Genomic DNA, 21700 nt, shown 5'->3' with positions numbered 1-21700 from the left:
TCTGCCGGCGGATTGGACAGGACACATTAAATGCCGAGAGGGCGCGTCGCCTGTCAGCATCGTGGTAGGCGGCACATCCTCTCTGCAATAAATGCAAAGAGTGCACAGCCGCATGGGCCTTGCGTTAGGCCCGACCCGTTGGCTTGCGTTACGGGCCACAAGGCACGCGGCCGCAACGGGTTTCTGTCTGAGCGGGGAGCGTAGGGCAAGACCTGGGCACGTGTCGGCACCGGACCCTTGCTTGTGCCGGGGTCCTTTCTGTCCCGGGACCCTGCCAAGGTTCGGACCTCACTCAGGGGGACCTGGCATGTCTCCACGGGAGCTCCGGGCTCGTGCTTACAGGGGTCCGGTGTTCCTTGCGGAGGTCCGGACCCAATGGTGCTTCCTTGGACGTATCATCCTTCCTCGCCACATGGTGCCCTTAGGCCTGCCCATGTGGTGGGGTCGGGTGCCGCTCTCCGTGTGACCAGGAGGTGTCGTACGGGTGCAGCGCCTTCATACAGTAGGAGAGGGTACCCCTGATTCAGGGTACCGACATTTCTTATGTTTCATATGCTTCTACTTACATTAATATATATTGTGATGATGAGGGTACATCCTTCATAACCTTCGTCCGAAGATCATTATATCCTAAGGGAAATAATGCCTCGAAGGACGAAGGACATTAACCATTAATGTTTTGTGTTGCCTTGTTCTTAACTCATAGCATTTGATAACAAGTCCCCAACATTGGCGCCCACCTCCGGTGAACTCAATCGACCACCTTCGGCAAGTCATGAACTTTGTCATGCCGCCGAAGAAAACTTCTTCAGGGCTAGGGGCTGCATTGTAGCCACTGGATGTCAACCAGGACACACTGCGTGAAGCTCAAACTCAAAAGAGGAAGGCTATAAGTCCAACACCCCAGGAGGAGGAGTTGGATCAGGAGATAAGGGATCTCGAAGATATCCATCAATAGGTCGAAAGGAAGAGAGAGAAAATGCTTTGTCTTTTCGATCTACAGAAGAAGATCGATGAAGCTGCTGAAGAAATACATCATCTTACTCAAGATGACCAGGACCGAAGACCTCCACAAAGAGAGCTTCGGCAGGACAATTCCTACAATGATGATGATTGGTATGACGATTTCCATCATAGAAATTTTGCTTTTGATGATGCTTCTCCTCTATCAGCAGAACTGCAGGCTACCCCATGGCCCCCATCATACAAGCCACCTCAGCTCCCCATGTATGATGGGCACTTAGATCCGAAGCAGTTTCTAATGAGCTACGAAGCAACTATATCTTCGTATGGAGGCAATACCGCAGTCATGGCGAAGTCCTTCGTCATGGCAGTCCGAAGTGTGGCCCAGACATGGTACTCTTCTCTCCGGCTAGGGACAACACGTCATGGCAGAAGCTTAAGCACATGCTGGTCACCAGTTTTCAAGGGTATCAGACAAAGCCAGTCACTGCTCAAGCCTTGTTCCAGTGCACTCAAGACCATGAGGAGTACCTTCAGGCATATGTCCGAAGGTTCTTGCGCCTGAGAGCACAAGCGCCTACGGTGCCCAATGAAATTGTCATTGAGGCCATGATCAAAGGTCTTCGACCAGGGCCTACGGCTCAATACTTCGCCAGAAAACCCCCCCAGACTCTGGAGAAGCTGCTTCAGAAAATGGATGAGTACACTCGGGCTGACAATGACTTCCGCCAAAGAAGGGAGGAAGCTTACAGATTTTCTGAGATGACTAGGGGCTTCGGAGGAAGAATTTAGCCTAGGCATGTCAGATCAATTCATAGCTCCAGTCAGAACGATGACAAAGGAGGCCAGTTTCAGAGGCCACATCACAACTCACAGTCTTCAGGACAGCAGCAAAGCTCCTTCAGGCCACCAGGTCCAAGGGGCCGAGGCGGCAGGGGCTTCGAAGGAAGATATGGGGATCAGTCCAGGAAAATCTATTGCTTATTCTGTGGTGAAGACAAGGGCCACACTACAAGAACGTGTCAGATCATCATTCAGAAGCAAAAAGAGATTGCCGAAGCAGAAGCCCGACAGAATCAACTGAAGCAGGTCTTACATACTGCTTCGTGCCACTCTCCCTACATACCAGAATATGTGGGCAATCAACTTGTATCTTCTGTTGCTTCAGGAAGCCATTCACAAGCTTCCTGGCCTCAGCTCCAACCGCCACCACCATTGCAACCTACTTATACCCGAAGCCAGCAGCCAGAAGGGTGCCAACACCCACAACAGCAACGTGATTTCAGGGAGGAGTATGGAGCTCGTACGGTCAACAACACTGTACCAAAATCAAAGCACATATACTGAGCAATATCCTACTTCTGAAATACTTTCACTTTTTACGCCATTTTGCTTTTTGTATGAGGAACAAGCAATGAAAACTTAGTTTTAATTTCTTGTAATGATTCTGCCTGTACTAGAATGAAATATATCTTCTTCACAGATTTACGAAGCTCAAAAGTCGTTCCTAAGGGAATGCAGAGCCAAAATAAACGAAGCTACAAAAGTCGTTCCTAAGGGAGCGTTTTTGCTCAAAAGTCGTTCCTAAGGGAATGTAGAGCCAACATTGACGAAGCTACAAAAGTCGTTCCTAAGGGAGCGCAGTGTAAGTTTTCTGCTCAAAAGTCATTCCAAAGGGAATGCAGAGCCAAATACCGCCGAAATATAAGGCGAAGAAGTTCAAAAGTCGTTCCTAAGGGGATGCAGAACTTATACCGCCGAAATAGAAGGCGAAGAAGTTCAAAAGTCGTTCCTAAGGGGATGCAGAACTTATACCACCGAAATAGAAGGTGAAGAAGCTCAAAAGTCGTTCCTAAGGGGATGCAGAGCTTAGACTCAAAAGACGTTCCTAAGAGGATGTAGAGTTTTGTGTATTCCAGTGTGGGCACGTGGGTGTGTGTCTTCGGCATCCTCATCATTTTGCATCATATCATCACATCATTTTGCATAACATTACATCATACATCATACTGCATTAACGACACAAGAATCGAATACGAAGCCAACCTTCGGCAAATGCTTCATCAAACTGAAAATGTGCTAAGGCACGAAGTAAGCTTCGAGAAATACAGTTTTATCAGACTTGCCATAAGAAGGGATCTCTTTCTGTACGAAGCATGAAAAGAAGGGAAGGTGTTTTTTCGCCGAAGGCTCAAAAACGGTATGTGTAAATTTCATGCAGCGCAAAGAAACAAGTTACAATAATTTACATATTCGATTCAATGTTACATACATCAAATGTTACATAGTTTTGTTACAATAGAAGCTTAATGTTCATTCCATTGTCCCATACATCAAGCATTTCAAAATATTATTACAATAAAACCTATTCTTCTCTAAGGACTTTTTCCGCAACTTCATTCAAAAGTTTATCGACGACTTCGTCAATAATGGAGTTTGCCATGTTTATAATATCCAGTGCCTCCTTCATTTCTGGATCAGCTAGGGGATCGTACGGTTCTGGTGGTGGGGATAGTTCAGCTTAAGTAGGTAAATTGATTAGTTTGAAGCCACAAAACAAGTACCGAAGTTAAAAAACCAAAAAATAATACCTATACGCCTTTCGCGTTTTGTAGCCTCTTCAGCTCGCTTTGCTTCTGCTCGGGCGTCGCGGGTGTCTTTCTCATTCTTTTTATAATCTCGTGGGCCAGCTCTCGGCCACCGTTCACCCAGACATCGTTATAAAACTTCCCGCCCATTAAAGTTGCTTCAGCTGAAGGATCCTTCGTATCGTCTATGGAGAAGGCAGCTTCGACCTGGGCTATAGCCTTAACGTGATCACATCCGGCCTTCTCCAGAATAGCTGAGATTCCCCGCGCACCGGAAAACACGCAAATATCCCCGCGATCACTCAAAATTTCCTCGAAGGCTTCGGCTTCTCCACTTATCCATTCAACAACGCCCTCGGGGTCGCCTCGTATGAAGTTTTCTTCAGCAGAGTAGGCGCCCACTTTGGCGAAGCTAGTTTTTAATTTCTTCACGCAATCCAAGGATTTCTCAAAGCACCTTTCCTTGGATTCGCGAAGTTCTTCAACATTTTTCTCTAGCTTATTTTTCTAGTATTCACTGATCTTTTGATTAGCCTGTGCGAGCGCGCAGTTCTCCTTAGCTTCGGCCAGTTGTCTCTGAAGGTCTTCAATTTCGGTTTTCTAGGCTTCGACCTGAGCTTTGTAATTAGCTTCGTATTCCTTTACTTTGTTCACCAATGAAATCAAAATTTTGTCTTTCTCTAGACCTTCGTTTCTCAGTTCAATCACCTCAGAGCGAAGGTTGTTAAGAGCCATTGTACAGCCTTCGTCTTCGGCGCTCTTTTGAGCCCTCAAGGCATTACTAAGAATTAAACCCTGCAAAGAAGAAGAAAGAGTTGAGCATGGCAATAAAATACTTCATTTTCTAGCTTCAAAGTTAACCTCTATACCTTTATACTGTTGTACGTGAGGCTATCAGCAAGATCATCCTTCGATAAGACCGAAAGGCCTTCTTCAAGCTTAGAAAATCCCATACTATTAGCTATCTCCTGGCAAACGGATATTTTTTTGTTATCCGGGAGACAGTAAAGGAAATCATCTTCGTTAGTACCATTGAACACTAAGGCCCCCTTTGTATATTTCAGTCTTTGGGCATAGTGTTTGGCCTCTAAGATCTCTTCTTCAGATAATTTTTTCTCCGAAGCATGTCGAACAATGTAATCAATATCTTCAATTAAGGCTTCGGGGACAGGAGATTTTGCTTTTTCTACCATGTCTTGCTCTGTCGTCTTGTCGGTATCTGAAATTTGCTGATCCACCTTATCTTCAGACACGACGGCCTTCGTCTCAGTGGGCGCTGAAGGCCCAGCTTCGGCTTCAACTTGGTTTTTGGCAGCTTCGGCAGCTTTCTTGGTAGGAGCAGGAGCTAAGGATTTTTGTACCTTTGGCCCATCCTCCTCTTGGGAGTTGCGGCAGCAGTTTTTTGTACCTTTGGCAATTCTGCTCCTGCTGATGGGCTCAGAATTTCTGGCAGTTTTAATACCTTTTCCACTATCGGCTCTTCGGCCGCACCATCTTTGCCTTCGGTAGGTCCGACTGTAGGCACCTTCGGCACTACAATTGGCTCTTCGGCGCTCTGCGCAATCGGAGCAGCTTGTTTAATTTCGGCAGTTAAAGAGGTTCCTTCGCCAAATTTAGGCACCACGGCCGGTTCAATGTATCGCGGCCGATGGGTCAGGACCTTCATCTTCTTGCCCTTCGGCACAACAGTGGTGGCCAAAGCGATAACTTTTATTTTCTTCCCTTGTCTTCGGAGTGGGTCTTGATAATTAGGGTATACGAAGCCGATGGCATCAAATACTCTGTTTAATCTTTTCTTCCCCCGGCCCCCGAAGGCTGCGGACAAGGCACCATCTTTGGCTTTGCTATATGCTCCAAGTAGCTCGTCGCTGATAGCCTCAATACTTTTTAGCCAATCATCATTCGGCTCATCAAACCGGTCTCTGAATCTGAAGGTATACTTCAATCGGACCAACCCACCTTCAGTTGACTCGGCAGTAGTATCCTTCGGCATATCCCAATTTTCTACAAGTGGCCATATTTTGTACGCTATGTGCTCTTGAACTATATTCCTTGTGCCAATGAAGGCACAGATGTTGCTAAAAGCCTTTTGGCATGCTTCGTCATTCTGATCGATTGTCACCTTCGGCCTCCGAAAGCCAAAACGAGACCAGATGGGGCGTTGGATAATTTCCTTAATGTCCTCTCTTTCAATCAGATCATTCTTGACATAAAACCATTCTTCCATCCAGGCCCCATGCCATCTTTTTCGGAATGTAGGAACTGGATGGCTTGCATTGGATAGAGCAATGAATCCGTAACAACTGAAGTTGTTGTGATATTGCTCCTTGCCGGTAGCCTTAGTCTCGTACAAAAGTTCATGCATGTTGCAAAAACACCTTGCGCTTGGTTCCAATCCTTGGCTTCTCACAGCCTAAATAAACAAACCCATCCTGATTATAGCTTCAGGGGTAAGTTGATGAAGAAAGATCTGAAACGTCTTCAGTACTTCAACCAAGGATCTGCTCAACGGGAACCGAAGCCCTGCTTTCAAAAGGCTTCGGTAAATAACCACCTCATTTACTTCAGGAGTAGGAGCAGCGCTATCTCCTCCAACCCTCACAATAGTCATGTCGCGGAAGTATCTTCCTCTCATAGCATCAACATGACTTTGTTTGATAGTCGATTTTCCGAAGATGGTATGGCTTGGTCGCCACGGTCGATCTTCAGAATCTTCGTCTCCACTTTCTGCATCATACTCATCACTGTCGTTCGAGTCTTCAGACAGATCCGCCAGTATTTCTCTTGTAATTTTTTCTGTGTTCGTTTTTTGCCATGGATTTGAAAACCCAGCGATGAAAGGATCCACAACTTTTTTCTCTTCAAACAGCTTCGTGTCCTCAGTTATCTTTGTCTCCTCAGTCATCTTCTTCTCCTCAGACATGGCGAAAACACGTCTTTAAATCGAAGCTCAAAAAGCTTGAAAATCAGGCGAGAGCTAGTGAACAAGAGCTAAAAGTTTGAGAAAATAACACAAATGGCAGAAATAGTGTATCAAATGATGCTGGTGTGGGTTCCTATTTATATGCCTGGCGCTTTGCAACTTGGCAGGCCCCGTCTGTCATTGACTGTCGCTATTCTAGCGAAGGGAAGGTGTTTTTTCGGACCTTCAGCTTAAGGCCTTCGTTCACGTCGCAGTCTAAATCTGTTATAACTAATTAATACTGCGAGGGGCTACTGTTGGGGGCCTTTGTCTTCCGAAGGTCCTCAAAAACACGACTAACATGTTTCCCAAGTATAATATATGTACAGGAACCTTCGGACATGGGATAAAGTTGTACATGACATGAAGAGCACAGTTCAGGAGAAGGATGAACCAATGCCGAAGCTACTCGTGGAAAAGCTTTGGCTCAGCAGTGGAAAATGAAACCGACTTAAAGGGGAAAAGACTGTTTAGTCCTCGATAGATTATCCCTAGGTCAATAGTAAATGTTAAGGGCATGAATATAATTTCACACAGGCTGCGTTCTGTGCCTATAAATAGATGAACAGTGATATCGTACTGTTCACGCTGACTTATATTCACTCGTGTGTCACACTTGGACTTTTGCCTTCTGTTAAGCCGAAGGTATAAATGTAATTCAATATTGTTCATGTTTATTCATGATGATACAAAAAAGATATATAAATGATGTCATATGATTATTCATATTATTTCTTATGTTTCATATGCTTCTACTTACATTAATATGTACTGTGATGATGAGAGTACGTCCTTCATAACCTTCATCCGAAGATCATTATATTCTAAGAGAAATAATGTTTTGAAGGATGAAGGACATTAACCATTAATGTTTTGTGTTGTCTTGTTCTTAACTCATAGTATTTGAGAACAAGTCTCCAACAAAACATGTGTGAAGATGTCACATCGTCTACAAACCATTTGTCATGGAAAGCAACACAATAGTCCATCAAACAATAATCAACAATGTGTTAATGTCTCTAAAGTAACGTGTGAATTGCTCATATGAATAACATAAAAGAACTTTTACTCTTCAAGTTTGTAATACCCAATTTATAATAAAGTATTAAAAGGAGAAATTATTTCCTTTATATATATATGTGTTACCTCTATTTAGCATCACATGTGAACATCTTATTAAAAAAAATAGTTAATAAAGGACATACCACTAAATTGTGCATCATGCTGAGGTTTCATTTTGTGTGCATTTTGTGACAATATAAAAATAATGTAAAAAGTAATATGGTAATACCCAAATTGTAAATGATAAGAATAGAGTTGGTCTCCATATTTGTGCGACTCATACTATAATTAGCATATGTGAACACTCACACCTAAAAGTGAATAATAAACAAATGACACATGAATAAATTATGTATCATGCCAAAGTTTACTTGTTTGTGCATTTGAAAATAATAATAATGTTAATAGAAAATCATTAGTGACAAAAAATGGAATTTATACATGACATACAATTTGGAGATTTAATAAAAGAAGGAAAAATGCAAATAAGTATAAATTATGCCTACCTTACTTTTAAAAAAAAGCAAACGCACGACCCATAGTTTTCTTCTCTTTCGTTTATTCTCTAGCCGCAAGTGACATCACCTGAACTCCACATACTACGTCATCAAGCAAATCTCATGCACACATACGTATTTGATCTCACCCAGTCGTAAGGACGACAGTGGCTCGCCTAGAATCCAATAACAGTTGGGGCCACGCTTCAGTGCGCTCGCCACACTCGCGTCCTGTATTGAGTTGCTGGCAGGTGGGCCGCAGCTCAGGATCACTCACCACATTGGCTGGCACGTGGGCCCCTTGAGCCAGCTTTGTCTCCATCGCTAAGCTCGCGCGCAACAGCATCTGCGTATCGACTGGGTCCGCGGCTGCGTAACCAAATTCGTCGCCTTCTCCGGAGTTAGCGCTGGAAAATCGACGTGCACGCACGTCCGTCCGGGAACTCCGCTTTAACTATAAGTTAGGCCATGCAGCGAATGCATCCCAGCAGGTTAGGAGACGACAGAGAGTGAGATCGCGATGTCATCGGCGGGGAGCGTCGTGGCGGCTGAGAGAATCACCCAGGCCACCCGAAACTAATCCCAGCCCGCGCCATTGACAAGCTTAGTGTGGTGTTTGGGAAAAGATTGGGAGGCCAGGGGTGCTCGGAGGACGACTGGATACGGCCGGATCGAGCTGTTGCGACCAAATCCATGGAGGCCTCACCTTCCGCCGGGTTTTCCTCTCGCCTCTGTTGTCCGCAACAGATTCTCTCCCAAATCGCGCTATGGTCGGGATTTGCAACCTCCGCGGACTCTGCCTTCCTGGAGCATATAAACCCACCACCACCATCAACTCCGTCCGTGGGCGCCAAACTCGACCGCGCAACGCCATGGAGTCCAGCTCTAATTTCTCACCCCTCTCTGCTCTCAGACCCGATTGCCCCTCGCCATGGCTATAAATCCCAGCGGCGACATACCCCGAGAGTTCCCTATCCATCAAACCTCGAGCCATCGCCACCCATACACGTTTCACGTGCGTATCATTAGTGCTGGTGATTGCCGCTGTAGCGCCCTCGTACAGCCGCTAGCGACCAGCACCACAGATTGGACACGTGATCGCATAACAGAAGGTAAATAACCAATTGAATCACTTCCCCATGTCCTTTCAATCGTATTTACGCAAATTGGGGCGGAAACCAGGCAACGGGGGCACCGGTGCGTCGTGCCCCGGCGGGATTCCGCCGTGCAGACTGGGCGGCGCCGCCGCGCTCTGGCGTCGGGTGGGGAAGACGCCTCGTCACCGTCAGATAACTTGTGGGCGGTTGAGATTAGATCGACCCATACCCCTTCACTCGATTAAATCTGTGCCGTCGGTTGCAGGCTTTGCGGTCGAGATTGGGTTACGGCGTGGATGCCTCACGACCATCAGATCTTAATCTAGCGGCTGTCGTTGGATACTGAGTTAGGTTTTATAAAAAAAATCTAATCGCAACCGTCAGATAGAGATCCAACGGCCAGAAACCACTGATACCCCTTCGCGGGTACATTTTACTAAAGAAACCCTAGGGTATTTTATAATGAACCCGCCGTCCTACTTCCACTGTTCTCTGTGTCTTAGAGACTTTTACGCAAGACCCCCTGTGTTCCTGTTTAAATGAGGCCCAGTCCAGAGCATTATAAAACCAGAGAAAATAATTTATAAATGGATTTTTAATAGGAAAATAATTGCTAGAACTTTGTTAATTCCTAGAAAATTCATACTTGCTCCAAATTACTTCATTCCACTTTCTAAATTTTTGTAATTTAATTCTCTATCACTTAGAGCCTCTGTTTTGTCGTGAAAACAGTAAGAAATTTAATCCCACACTTAATCCTATTTAAAGCACATAAAACCTTAGGAAATTCGTATCTCCTCCGTTTAACTCCGATTTGATCCGTTCAAGTTGCGTTAGTCTCGTAGCTTCGCGTAGATTATTTTTACGCAGTGTATTCTTATGTTTGGTGTGATGTTAATTTTATCTATACCATGTTTGTTTGTATTGCTACGACTAGCGCGAGGACACGTGTCATCTGTAAAGCAAGTTGGTATCTGGAATCTCAAGTGCCAGGCAAGTTGTGCCCTTGATCACTTCTTTTACCCACTCATGTTCTAATTAATCATAATGATCTGCATAGGTTAATTTTGATGGGACCCAATAGGTCACCCTAGTTTGTTTATCCTGAATACCTTGTTTACCCCTGAATAACTTGGGTAGTTCTGCTACTGCTTTATATGGTTTTGGGTTAATATTTCATTATATCTATGTTCCAATTATGTTGTTATTTCATTTATGTTCATGACAAGATCATTAAATGTTAATTGGAACATAGAGCTTAACTTGAGAAACACGTGCCACCACAAGGGTTTATGGATGCCCTTGGCTGATTAATTAGGAAAGCTAGTGGAGGACTACCTTACCCGAAAGGGGCAAGGGCAGTAGGGGAGTGGTCAGTGTAGGGAGGCCCTCGGGAGGATTTTGCTGCGATGGCGGTCCTGCAAGGGATTCCTGCATTGGAGCTTCCTATAAACTGTAGCGGGTTTTCTGAAGCTAGTGGAACTTTGTAAAGGCCTCGTAGTGTTACCCTGTCTCGCCTCCTCGGTAGAGGTGTATGGGAAGTCGCGATCCCTTGGCAGATGGGTAACATGACTTGTGGGTAAAGGGTACCACCTCTGCAGAGTGTAAAACTGGTATACTAGCCGAGCTCACGGTCATGAGCAGCTCAGGACTCTCTGATGATTAAATTATGGAACTTAAACTCAATTTGTCATATGCATTGCATCGCAGGTGAGGTTGTTACTTTTGTTCTACTACTTAATTGGGTTGGTATTTACTTATACTTAGTAATTGCTAATAAAATTTTGACCAACTTTAAAAGCAATGCTCAGCTCTAACCATCCTCTTTGGTAAGCCTTACACTTCACGTGAGCTCCCACCTTTGGCGAGTTCATGCACATTATTCCCCACAACTTGTTGAGCGATGAACGTATGTGAGCTCACTCTTGCTGTCTCACACCCCCCCACAGGTCAAGAGCAGGTACCGCAGGATGAGGCGCTTGGAGGATGCTGCGATGAGTTCGTGAGAGATCTAGGTCGTCGTCTCCCAGTCAACTTTGGGTTGCTGGACCGTTGTCTCCTTATATGTAATTATTTATTTTGTATAGAACTCCTATTATATAGTAAAGTTGTGACATTCGATCCTGTGCCATGATTCATTATATGTGTGAGACTTGGTCCCAGCACACCTGGTGATTATGTTCGCGCCCGGGCTTTGGACCCCTAAAACCCGGGTGTGACAGAAGTGGTATCAGAGGGATGTTGACTGTAGGACGAAACCTAGATAGAACTGGACAACCATTATCTACTTACCTTACTCTGATTCTTTTCTAAACTTATCTTAATCTTTTCTCATCTATTTCCGCTTTACTCTGATTATTCTTACCTTTTCCTGCTAAAGACAAACTTGGATTTCACACTTTGAAATCCTGTGGTTAAAGTGACTTTTTGGAATAGGGGACCTACTCTTAGGAACAAAAATAAAACTATTTTTATAGATATCTATGAATTTGAATATTTTGTTCTTATGATACTTGTCTGATTTGGATATTTGATTGAGTGTGATGAGTTGTGGAGTAATGTCCACAATTACATCTGCACATACATGTAGAAAAAAATGCTTATAAAAATAACTAGATAAACTAGGTTATCCCTCATTAAAGTATCTAGCCTAACAATATCCATCTCATCTTAAAAGATTTTATCCTACACTCATAGATCCATCTTATGTGAAAAGATCCTAACTTATCCTAATTAAAATATATCTTATCTTAAAAGATTTTCTCTTATCTTAATAGATTCATCTCATCTTAAAAGATTCTATCCTGTCTACTTTGCTTATCTCGTACTAAGTGTAACAACTATGATCTATTCTAAAATAAGTAGATCTTAACTAGTCTAATCTAGTTATATCCAATTTGTCTATCCCCACCTAACATCAAACAAGATTTTGACCTACATCATGTAGTCTATCTCATCCATATCTATCTTAACCATATTCCTCAACCCCGATGATATACACTAACCTCGAATCAATGAGACCAAGACCAGAGAAGAGAAGATCAACCTCGCCAAGGAAGGATAAAAGTCAAACTAGATCTTTAGATGCGTCACCACCCAAGATGGGGTATTTCCTTGCCATAATATTTCTTACCTTAACCTACCCATCTTTTATCCTACATAATAAGTAGCTAGATACCTATGCTCTTCTAATCACTCACTATTGTCTCTAAAAAATATGAGACTCTCGATTTTGAACCTATTTACAAACCAATCCTTATGTTTCCCTTTTCTTACAAATCTCGGGGACGAGATTTCTGTTAAGGGGGTAGGATTTGTAATACCCAATTTATAATAAAGTATTAAAAGGAGAAATTATTTCCTTTATATATATGTGTTACCTCTATTTAGCATCACATGTGAACATCTTATTAAAAAAAATAGTTAATAAAGGACATACCACTAAATTGTGCATCATGCCGAGGTTTCATTTTGTGTGCATTTTGTGACAATATAAAAATAATGTAAAAAGTAATATGGTAATACCCAAATTGTAAATGATAAGAATAGAGTTGGTCTCCATATTTGTGCGACTCATACTATAATTAGCATATGTGAACACTCACACCTAAAAGTGAATAATAAACAAATGACACATGAATAAATTATGCATCATGCCAAAGTTTACTTGTTTGTGCATTTGAAAATAATAATAATGTTAATAGAAAATCATTAGTGACAAAAAATGGAATTTATACATGACATACAATTTGGAGATTTAAGAAAAGAAGGAAAAATGCAAATAAGTATAAATTATGCCTACCTTACTTTAAAAAAAGCAAACGCACGACCCATAGTTTTCTTCTCTTTCGTTTATTCTCTAGCCGCAAGTGACATCAGCTGAACTCCACATACTATGTCATCAAGCAAATATCATGCACACATACGTATTTGATCTCACCCAGTCGTAAGGACGACAGTGGCTCGCCTAGAATCCAATAACAGTTGGGGCCACGCTTCAGTGCGCTTGCCGCACTCGCGTCCTGTATTGAGTTGCTGGCAGGTGGGCCGCAGCTCAGGATCACTCACCACATTGGCTGGCACGTGGGCCCCTTGAGCTAGCTTTGTCTCCATCGCTAAGCTCGCGCGCAACAGCATCTGCGTATCGACTGGGTCCGCGGCTGCGTAACCAAATTCGCCGCCTTCTCCGGAGTTAGCGCTGGAAAATCGACGTGCACGCACGTCCGTCCGGGAACTCCGCTTTAACTATAAGTTAGGCCATGCACCGAATGCATCCCAGCAGGTTAGGAGACGACAGAGAGTGAGATTGCGATGTCATCGGCGGGGAGCGTCGTGGCGGCTGAGAGAATCACCCAGGCCACCCGAAACTAATCCCAGCCCGCGCCATTGACAAGCTTAGTGTGGTGTTTGGGAAAAGATTGGGAGGCCAGGGGTGCTCGGAGGACGACTGGATACGGCCGGATCGAGCTGTTGCGACCAAATCCATGGAGGCCTCACCTTCCGCCGGGTTTTCCTCTCGCCTCTGTTGTCCGCAACAGATTCTCTCCCAAATCGCGCTATGGTCGGGATTTGCAACCTCCGCGGACTCTGCCTTCCTGGAGCATATAAACCCACCGCCACCATCAACTCCGTCTGTGGACGCCAAACTCGACCGCGCAACGCCATGGAGTCCAGCTCTAATTTCTCGCCCCTCTCTGCTCTCAGACCCGATTGCCCCTCGCCATGGCTATAAATCCCAGCGGCGACATACCCCGAGAGTTCCCTATCCATCAAACCTCGAGCCATCGCCACCCATACACGTTTCGCGTGCGTATCATCAGTGCTGGTGATTGCCGCTCTAGCGCCCTCGTACAGCTGCTAGCGACCAGCACCGCAGATTGGACACGTGATCGCATAACAGAAGGTAAATAACCAATTGAATCACTTCCCCATGTCCTTTCAATCGTATTTACGCAAATTGGGGCGGAAACCAGGCAACGGGGGCACCGGTGCGTCGTGCCCCGGCGGGATTCCGCCGTGCAGACTGGGCGGCGCCGCCGCGCTCTGGCGTCGGGTGGGGAAGACGCCTCGTCACCGTCAGATAACTTGTGGGCGGTTGAGATTAGATCGACCCATACCCCTTCACTCGATTAAATCTGTGCCGTCGGTTGCAGGCTTTGCGGTCGAGATTGGGTTACGGCGTGGATGCCTCACGACCATCAGATCTTAATCTAGCGGCTGTCGTTGGATTCCGAGTTAGGTTTTATAAAAAAAATCTAATCGCAACCGTCAGATAGAGATCCAACGGCCAGAAACCACTGATACCCCTTCGCGGGTACATTTTACTAAAGAAACCCTAGGGTATTTTATAATGAACCCGCCGTCCTACTTCCACTGTTCTCTGTGTCTTAGAGACTTTTACGCAAGACCCCCTGTGTTCCTGTTTAAATGAGGCCCAGTCCAGAGCATTATAAAACCAGAGAAAATAATTTATAAATGGATTTTTAATAGGAAAATAATTGCTAGAACTTTGTTAATTCCTAGAAAATTCATACTTGCTCCAAATTACTTCATTCCACTTTCTAAATTTTTGTAATTTAATTCTCTATCACTTAGAGCCTCTGTTTTGTCGTGAAAACAGTAAGAAATTTAATCCCACACTTAATCCTATTTAAAGCACATAAAACCTTAGGAAATTCGTATCTCCTCCGTTTAACTCCGATTTGATCCGTTCAAGTTGCGTTAGTCTCGTAGCTTCGCGTAGATTATTTTTACGCAGTGTATTCTTATGTTTGGTGTGATGTTAATTTTATCTATACCATGTTTGTTTGTATTGCTACGACTAGCGCGAGGACACGTGTCATCTGTAAAGCAAGTTGGTATCTGGAATCTCAAGTGCCAGGCAAGTTGTGCCCTTGATCACTTCTTTTACCCACTCATGTTCTAATTAATCATAATGATCTGCATAGGTTAATTTTGATGGGACCCAATAGGTCACCCTAGTTTGTTTATCCTGAATACCTTGTTTACCCCTGAATAACTTGGGTAGTTCTGCTACTGCTTTATATGGTTTTGGGTTAATATTTCATTATATCTATGTTCCAATTATGTTGTTATTTCATTTATGTTCATGACAAGATCATTAAATGTTAATTGGAACATAGAGCTTAACTTGAGAAACACGTGCCACCACAAGGGTTTATGGACGCCCTTGGCTGATTAATTAGGAAAGCTAGTGGAGGACTACCTTACCCGAAAGGGGCAAGGGCAGTAGGGGAGTGGTCAGTGTAGGGAGGCCCTCGGGAGGATTTTGCTGCGATGGCGGTCCTGCAAGGGATTCCTGCATTGGAGCTTCCTATAAACTGTAGCGGGTTTTCTGAAGCTAGTGGAACTTTGTAAAGGCCTCGTAGTGTTACCCTGCCTCGCCTCCTCGGTAGAGGTGTATGGGAAGTCGCGATCCCTTGGCAGATGGGTAACATGACTTGTGGGTAAAGGGTACCACCTCTGCAGAGTGTAAAACTGGTATACTAGCCGAGCTCACGGTCATGAGCAGCTCAGGACTCTCTGATGATTAAATTATGGAACTTAAACTCAATTTGTCATATGCATTGCATCGCAGGTGAGGTTGTTACTTTTGTTCTACTACTTAATTGGGTTGGTATTTACTTATACTTAGTAATTGCTAATAAAATTTTGACCAACTTTAAAAGCAATGCTCAGCTCTAACCATCCTCTTTGGTAAGCCTTACACTTCACGTGAGCTCCCACCTTTGGCGAGTTCATGCACATTATTCCCCACAACTTGTTGAGCGATGAACGTATGTGAGCTCACTCTTGCTGTCTCACACCCCCCCCCACAGGTCAAGAGCAGGTACCGCAGGATGAGGCGCTTGGAGGATGCTGCGATGAGTTCGTGAGAGATCTAGGTCGTCGTCTCCCAGTCAACTTTGGGTTGCTGGACCATTGTCTCCTTATATGTAATTATTTATTTTGTATAGAACTCCTATTATATAGTAAAGTTGTGACATTCGATCCTGTGCCATGATTCATCATATGTGTGAGACTTGGTCCCAGCACACCTGGTGATTATGTTCGCGCCCGGGCTTTGGACCCCTAAAACCCGGGTGTGACAGAAGTGGTATCAGAGGGATGTTGACTGTAGGACGAAACCTAGATAGAACTGGACAACCATTATCTACTTACCTTACTCTGATTCTTTTCTAAACTTATCTTAATCTTTTCTCATCTATTTCCGCTTTACTCTGATTATTCTTACCTTTTCCTGCTAAAGACAAACTTGGATTTCACACTTTGAAATCCTGTGGTTAAAGTGACTTTTTGGAATAGGGGACCTACTCTTAGGAACAAAAATAAAACTATTTTTATAGATATCTATGAATTTGAATATTTTGTTCTTATGATACTTGTCTGATTTGGATATTTGATTGAGTGTGATGAGTTGTGGAGTAATGTCCACAATTACATCTGCACATACATGTAGAAAAAAATGCTTATAAAAATAACTAGATAAACTAGGTTATCCCTCATTAAAGTATCTAGCCTAACAATATCCATCTCATCTTAAAAGATTTTATCCTACACTCATAGATCCATCTTATGTGAAAAGATCCTAACTTATCCTAATTAAAATATATCTTATCTTAAAAGATTTTCTCTTATCTTAATAGATTCATCTCATCTTAAAAGATTCTATCCTGTCTACTTTGCTTATCTCGTACTAAGTGTAACAACTATGATCTATTCTAAAATAAGTAGATCTTAACTAGTCTAATCTAGTTATATCCAATTTGTCTATCCCCACCTAACATCAAACAAGATTTTGACCTACATCATGTAGTCTATCTCATCCATATCTATCTTAACCATATTCCTCAACCCCGATGATATACACTAACCTCGAATCAATGAGACCAAGACCAGAGAAGAGAAGATCAACCTCGCCAAGGAAGGATAAAAGTCAAACTAGATCTTTAGATGCGTCACCACCCAAGATGGGGTATTTCCTTGCCATAATATTTCTTACCTTAACCTACCCATCTTTTATCCTACATAATAAGTAGCTAGATACCTATGCTCTTCTAATCACTCACTATTGTCTCTAAAAAATATGAGACTCTCGATTTTGAACCTATTTACAAACCAATCCTTATGTTTCCCTTTTCTTACAAATCTCGGGGACGAGATTTCTGTTAAGGGGGTAGGATTTGTAATACCCAATTTATAATAAAGTATTAAAAGGAGAAATTATTTCCTTTATATATATGTGTTACCTCTATTTAGCATCACATGTGAACATCTTATTAAAAAAAATAGTTAATAAAGGACATACCACTAAATTGTGCATGATGCCGAGGTTTCATTTTGTGTGCATTTTGTGACAATATAAAAATAATGTAAAAAGTAATATGGTAATACCCAAATTGTAAATGTTAAGAATAGAGTTGGTCTCCATATTTGTGCGACTCATACTATAATTAGCATATGTGAACACTCACACCTAAAAGTGAATAATAAACAAATGACACATGAATAAATTATGCATCATGCCAAAGTTTACTTGTTTGTGCATTTGAAAATAATAATAATGTTAATAGAAAATCATTAGTGACAAAAAATGGAATTTATACATGACATACAATTTGGAGATTTAAGAAAAGAAGGAAAAATGCAAATAAGTATAAATTATGCCTACCTTACTTTAAAAAAAAGCAAACGCACGACCCATAGTTTTCTTCTCTTTCGTTTATTCTCTAGCCGCAAGTGACATCAGCTGAACTCCACATACTATGTCATCAAGCAAATCTCATGCACACATACGTATTTGATCTCACCCAGTCGTAAGGACGACAGTGGCTCGCCTAGAATCCAATAACAGTTGGGGCCACGCTTCAGTGCGCTTGCCGCACTCGCGTCCTGTATTGAGTTGCTGGCAGGTGGGCCGCAGCTCAGGATCACTCACCACATTGGCTGGCACGTGGGCCCCTTGAGCTAGCTTTGTCTCCATCGCTAAGCTCGCGCGCAACAGCATCTGCGTATCGACTGGGTCCGCGGCTGCGTAACCAAATTCGCCGCCTTCTCCGGAGTTAGCGCTGGAAAATCGACGTGCACGCACGTCCGTCCGGGAACTCCGCTTTAACTATAAGTTAGGCCATGCACCGAATGCATCCCAGCAGGTTAGGAGACGACAGAGAGTGAGATTGCGATGTCATCGGCGGGGAGCGTCGTGGTGGCTGAGAGAATCACCCAGGCCACCCGAAACTAATCCCAGCCCGCGCCATTGACAAGCTTAGTGTGGTGTTTGGGAAAAGATTGGGAGGCCAGGGGTGCTCGGAGGACGACTGGATACGGCCGGATCGAGCTGTTGCGACCAAATCCATGGAGGCCTCACCTTCCGCCGGGTTTTCCTCTCGCCTCTGTTGTCCGCAACAGATTCTCTCCCAAATCGCGCTATGGTCGGGATTTGCAACCTCCGCGGACTCTGCCTTCCTGGAGCATATAAACCCACCGCCACCATCAACTCCGTCTGTGGACGCCAAACTCGACCGCGCAACGCCATGGAGTCCAGCTCTAATTTCTCGCCCCTCTCTGCTCTCAGACCCGATTGCCCCTCGCCATGGCTATAAATCCCAGCGGCGACATATCCCGAGAGTTCCCTATCCATCAAACCTCGAGCCATCGCCACCCATACACGTTTCGCGTGCGTATCATCAGTGCTGGTGATTGCCGCTGTAGCGCCCTCGTACAGCCGCTAGCGACCAGCACCGCAGATTGGACACGTGATCGCATAACAGAAGGTAAATAACCAATTGAATCACTTCCCCATGTCCTTTCAATCGTATTTACGCAAATTGGGGCAGAAACCAGGCAACGGGGGCACCGGTGCGTCGTGCCCCGGCGGGATTCCGCCGTGCAGACTGGGCGGCGCCGCCGCGCTCTGGCGTCGGGTGGGGAAGACGCCTCGTCACCGTCAGATAACTTGTGGGCGGTTGAGATTAGATCGACCCATACCCCTTCACTCGATTAAATCTGTGCCGTCGGTTGCAGGCTTTGCGGTCGAGATTGGGTTACGGCGTGGATGCCTCACGACCATCAGATCTTAATCTAGCGGCTGTCGTTGGATTGCGAGTTCGGTTTTATAAAAAAAATCTAATCGCAACCGTCAGATAGAGATCCAACGGCCAGAAACCACTGATACCCCTTCGCGGGTACATTTTGCTAAAGAAACCCTAGGGTATTTTATAATGAACCCGCCGTCCTACTTCCACTGTTCTCTGTGTCTTAGAGACTTTTACGCAAGACCCCCTGTGTTCCTGTTTAAATGAGGCCCAGTCCAGAGCATTATAAAACCAGAGAAAATAATTTATAAATGGATTTTTAATAGGAAAATAATTGCTAGAACTTTGTTAATTCCTAGAAAATTCATACTTGCTCCAAATTACTTCATTCCACTTTCTAAATTTTTGTAATTTAATTCTCTATCACTTAGAGCCTCTGTTTTGTCGTGAAAACAGTAAGAAATTTAATCCCACACTTAATCCTATTTAAAGCACATAAAACCTTAGGAAATTCGTATCTCCTCCGTTTAACTCCGATTTGATCCGTTCAAGTTGTGTTAGTCTCGTAGCTTCGCGTAGATTATTTTTACGCAGTGTATTCTTATGTTTGGTGTGATGTTAATTTTATCTATACCATGTTTGTTTGTATTGCTACGACTAGCGCGAGGACACGTGTCATCTGAAAAGCAAGTTGGTATCTGGAATCTCAAGTGCCAGGCAAGTTGTGCCCTTGATCACTTCTTTTACCCACTCATGTTCTAATTAATCATAATGATCTGCATAGGTTAATTTTGATGGGACCCAATAGGTCACCCTAGTTTGTTTATCCTGAATACCTTGTTTACCCCTGAATCACTTGGGTAGTTCTGCTACTGCTTTATATGGTTTTGGGTTAATATTTCATTATATCTATGTTCCAATTATGTTGTTATTTCATTTATGTTCATGACAAGATCATTAAATGTTAATTGGAACATAGAGCTTAACTTGAGAAACACGTGCCACCACAAGGGTTTATGGACGCCCTTGGCTGATTAATTAGGAAAGCTAGTGGAGGACTACCTTACCCGAAAGGGGCAAGGGCAGTAGGGGAGTGGTCAGTGTAGGGAGGCCCTCGGGAGGATTTTGCTGCGATGGCGGTCCTGCAAGGGATTCCTGCATTGGAGCTTCCTATAAACTGTAGCGGGTTTTCTGAAGCTAGTGGAACTTTGTAAAGGCCTCGTAGTGTTACCCTGCCTCGCCTCCTCGGTAGAGGTGTATGGGAAGTCGCGATCCCTTGGCAGATGGGTAACATGACTTGTGGGTAAAGGGTACCACCTCTGCAGAGTGTAAAACTGGTATACTAGCCGAGCTCACGGTCATGAGCAGCTCAAGACTCTTTGATGATTAAATTATGGAACTTAAACTCAATTTGTCATATGCATTGCATCGCAGGTGAGGTTGTTACTTTTGTTCTACTACTTAATTGGGTTGGTATTTACTTATACTTAGTAATTGCTAATAAAATTTTGACCAACTTTAAAAGCAATGCTCAGCTCTAACCATCCTCTTTGGTAAGCCTTACACTTCACGTGAGCTCCCACCTTTGGCGAGTCATGCACATTATTCCCCACAACTTGTTGAGCGATGAACGTATGTGAGCTCACTCTTGCTGTCTCACACCCCCCCACAGGTCAAGAGCAGGTACCGTAGGATGAGGCGCTTGGAGGATGCTGCGACGAGTTCGTGAGAGATCTAGGTCGTCGTCTCCCAGTCAACTTTGGGTTGCTGGACCGTTGTCTCCTTATATGTAATTATTTATTTTGTATAGAACTCCTATTATATAGTAAAGTTGTGACATTCGATCCTGTGCCATGATTCATCATATGTGTGAGACTTGGTCCCAGCACACCTGGTGATTATGTTCGCGCCCGGGCTTTGGACCCCTAAAACCCGGGTGTGACAAAGTTTTGAAAATCTAATTCATATACTTGCACTGATACACTGCATTGTACCCACCACCAGAAGCCAACTCAGAGTAACAAATAGGAACCTATGAACATTGACATCCATGATTACAATGTGAGGCTTAGAGCTACAAGAATATTTCTTAAAGCTGGCGACAAGGTTATCAGAATGTTGTTTGTGCAAGCACGTGGTTGTGTATATTTTGTAGTATAACTTATTGTTTGAGACCTTTCTTAGGTTAAGATAATTGCGAGCTTAATATTGTATAACTATGATGAGATCAAACAAAAATTAGGACTAAATTTTGTAAAGGTATGGCAACGCTATCCGTTATCTTAGGTTCATTAAATATATAATGTCAAAAACACAAAGATTGAGAAGTCAATATATACAGGGGGTGTTTGTTTTATCTTAAAATCAATTTCTAGCCATCAGAATCCAATTCTGTCAGCCAAACACGTCACTTCTCAGTCTGCTTATGTAGAATCGCTTTTATGATCGCTCAAATTAACGTGAATGAAGAATCCGT

Source organism: Zea mays, chromosome 9 (assembly GCF_902167145.1).
Source record: "Zea mays cultivar B73 chromosome 9, Zm-B73-REFERENCE-NAM-5.0, whole genome shotgun sequence".
Taxonomy (NCBI): Eukaryota; Viridiplantae; Streptophyta; class Magnoliopsida; order Poales; family Poaceae; genus Zea; species Zea mays.
Note: the sequence above shows the minus strand (reverse complement) of the source record.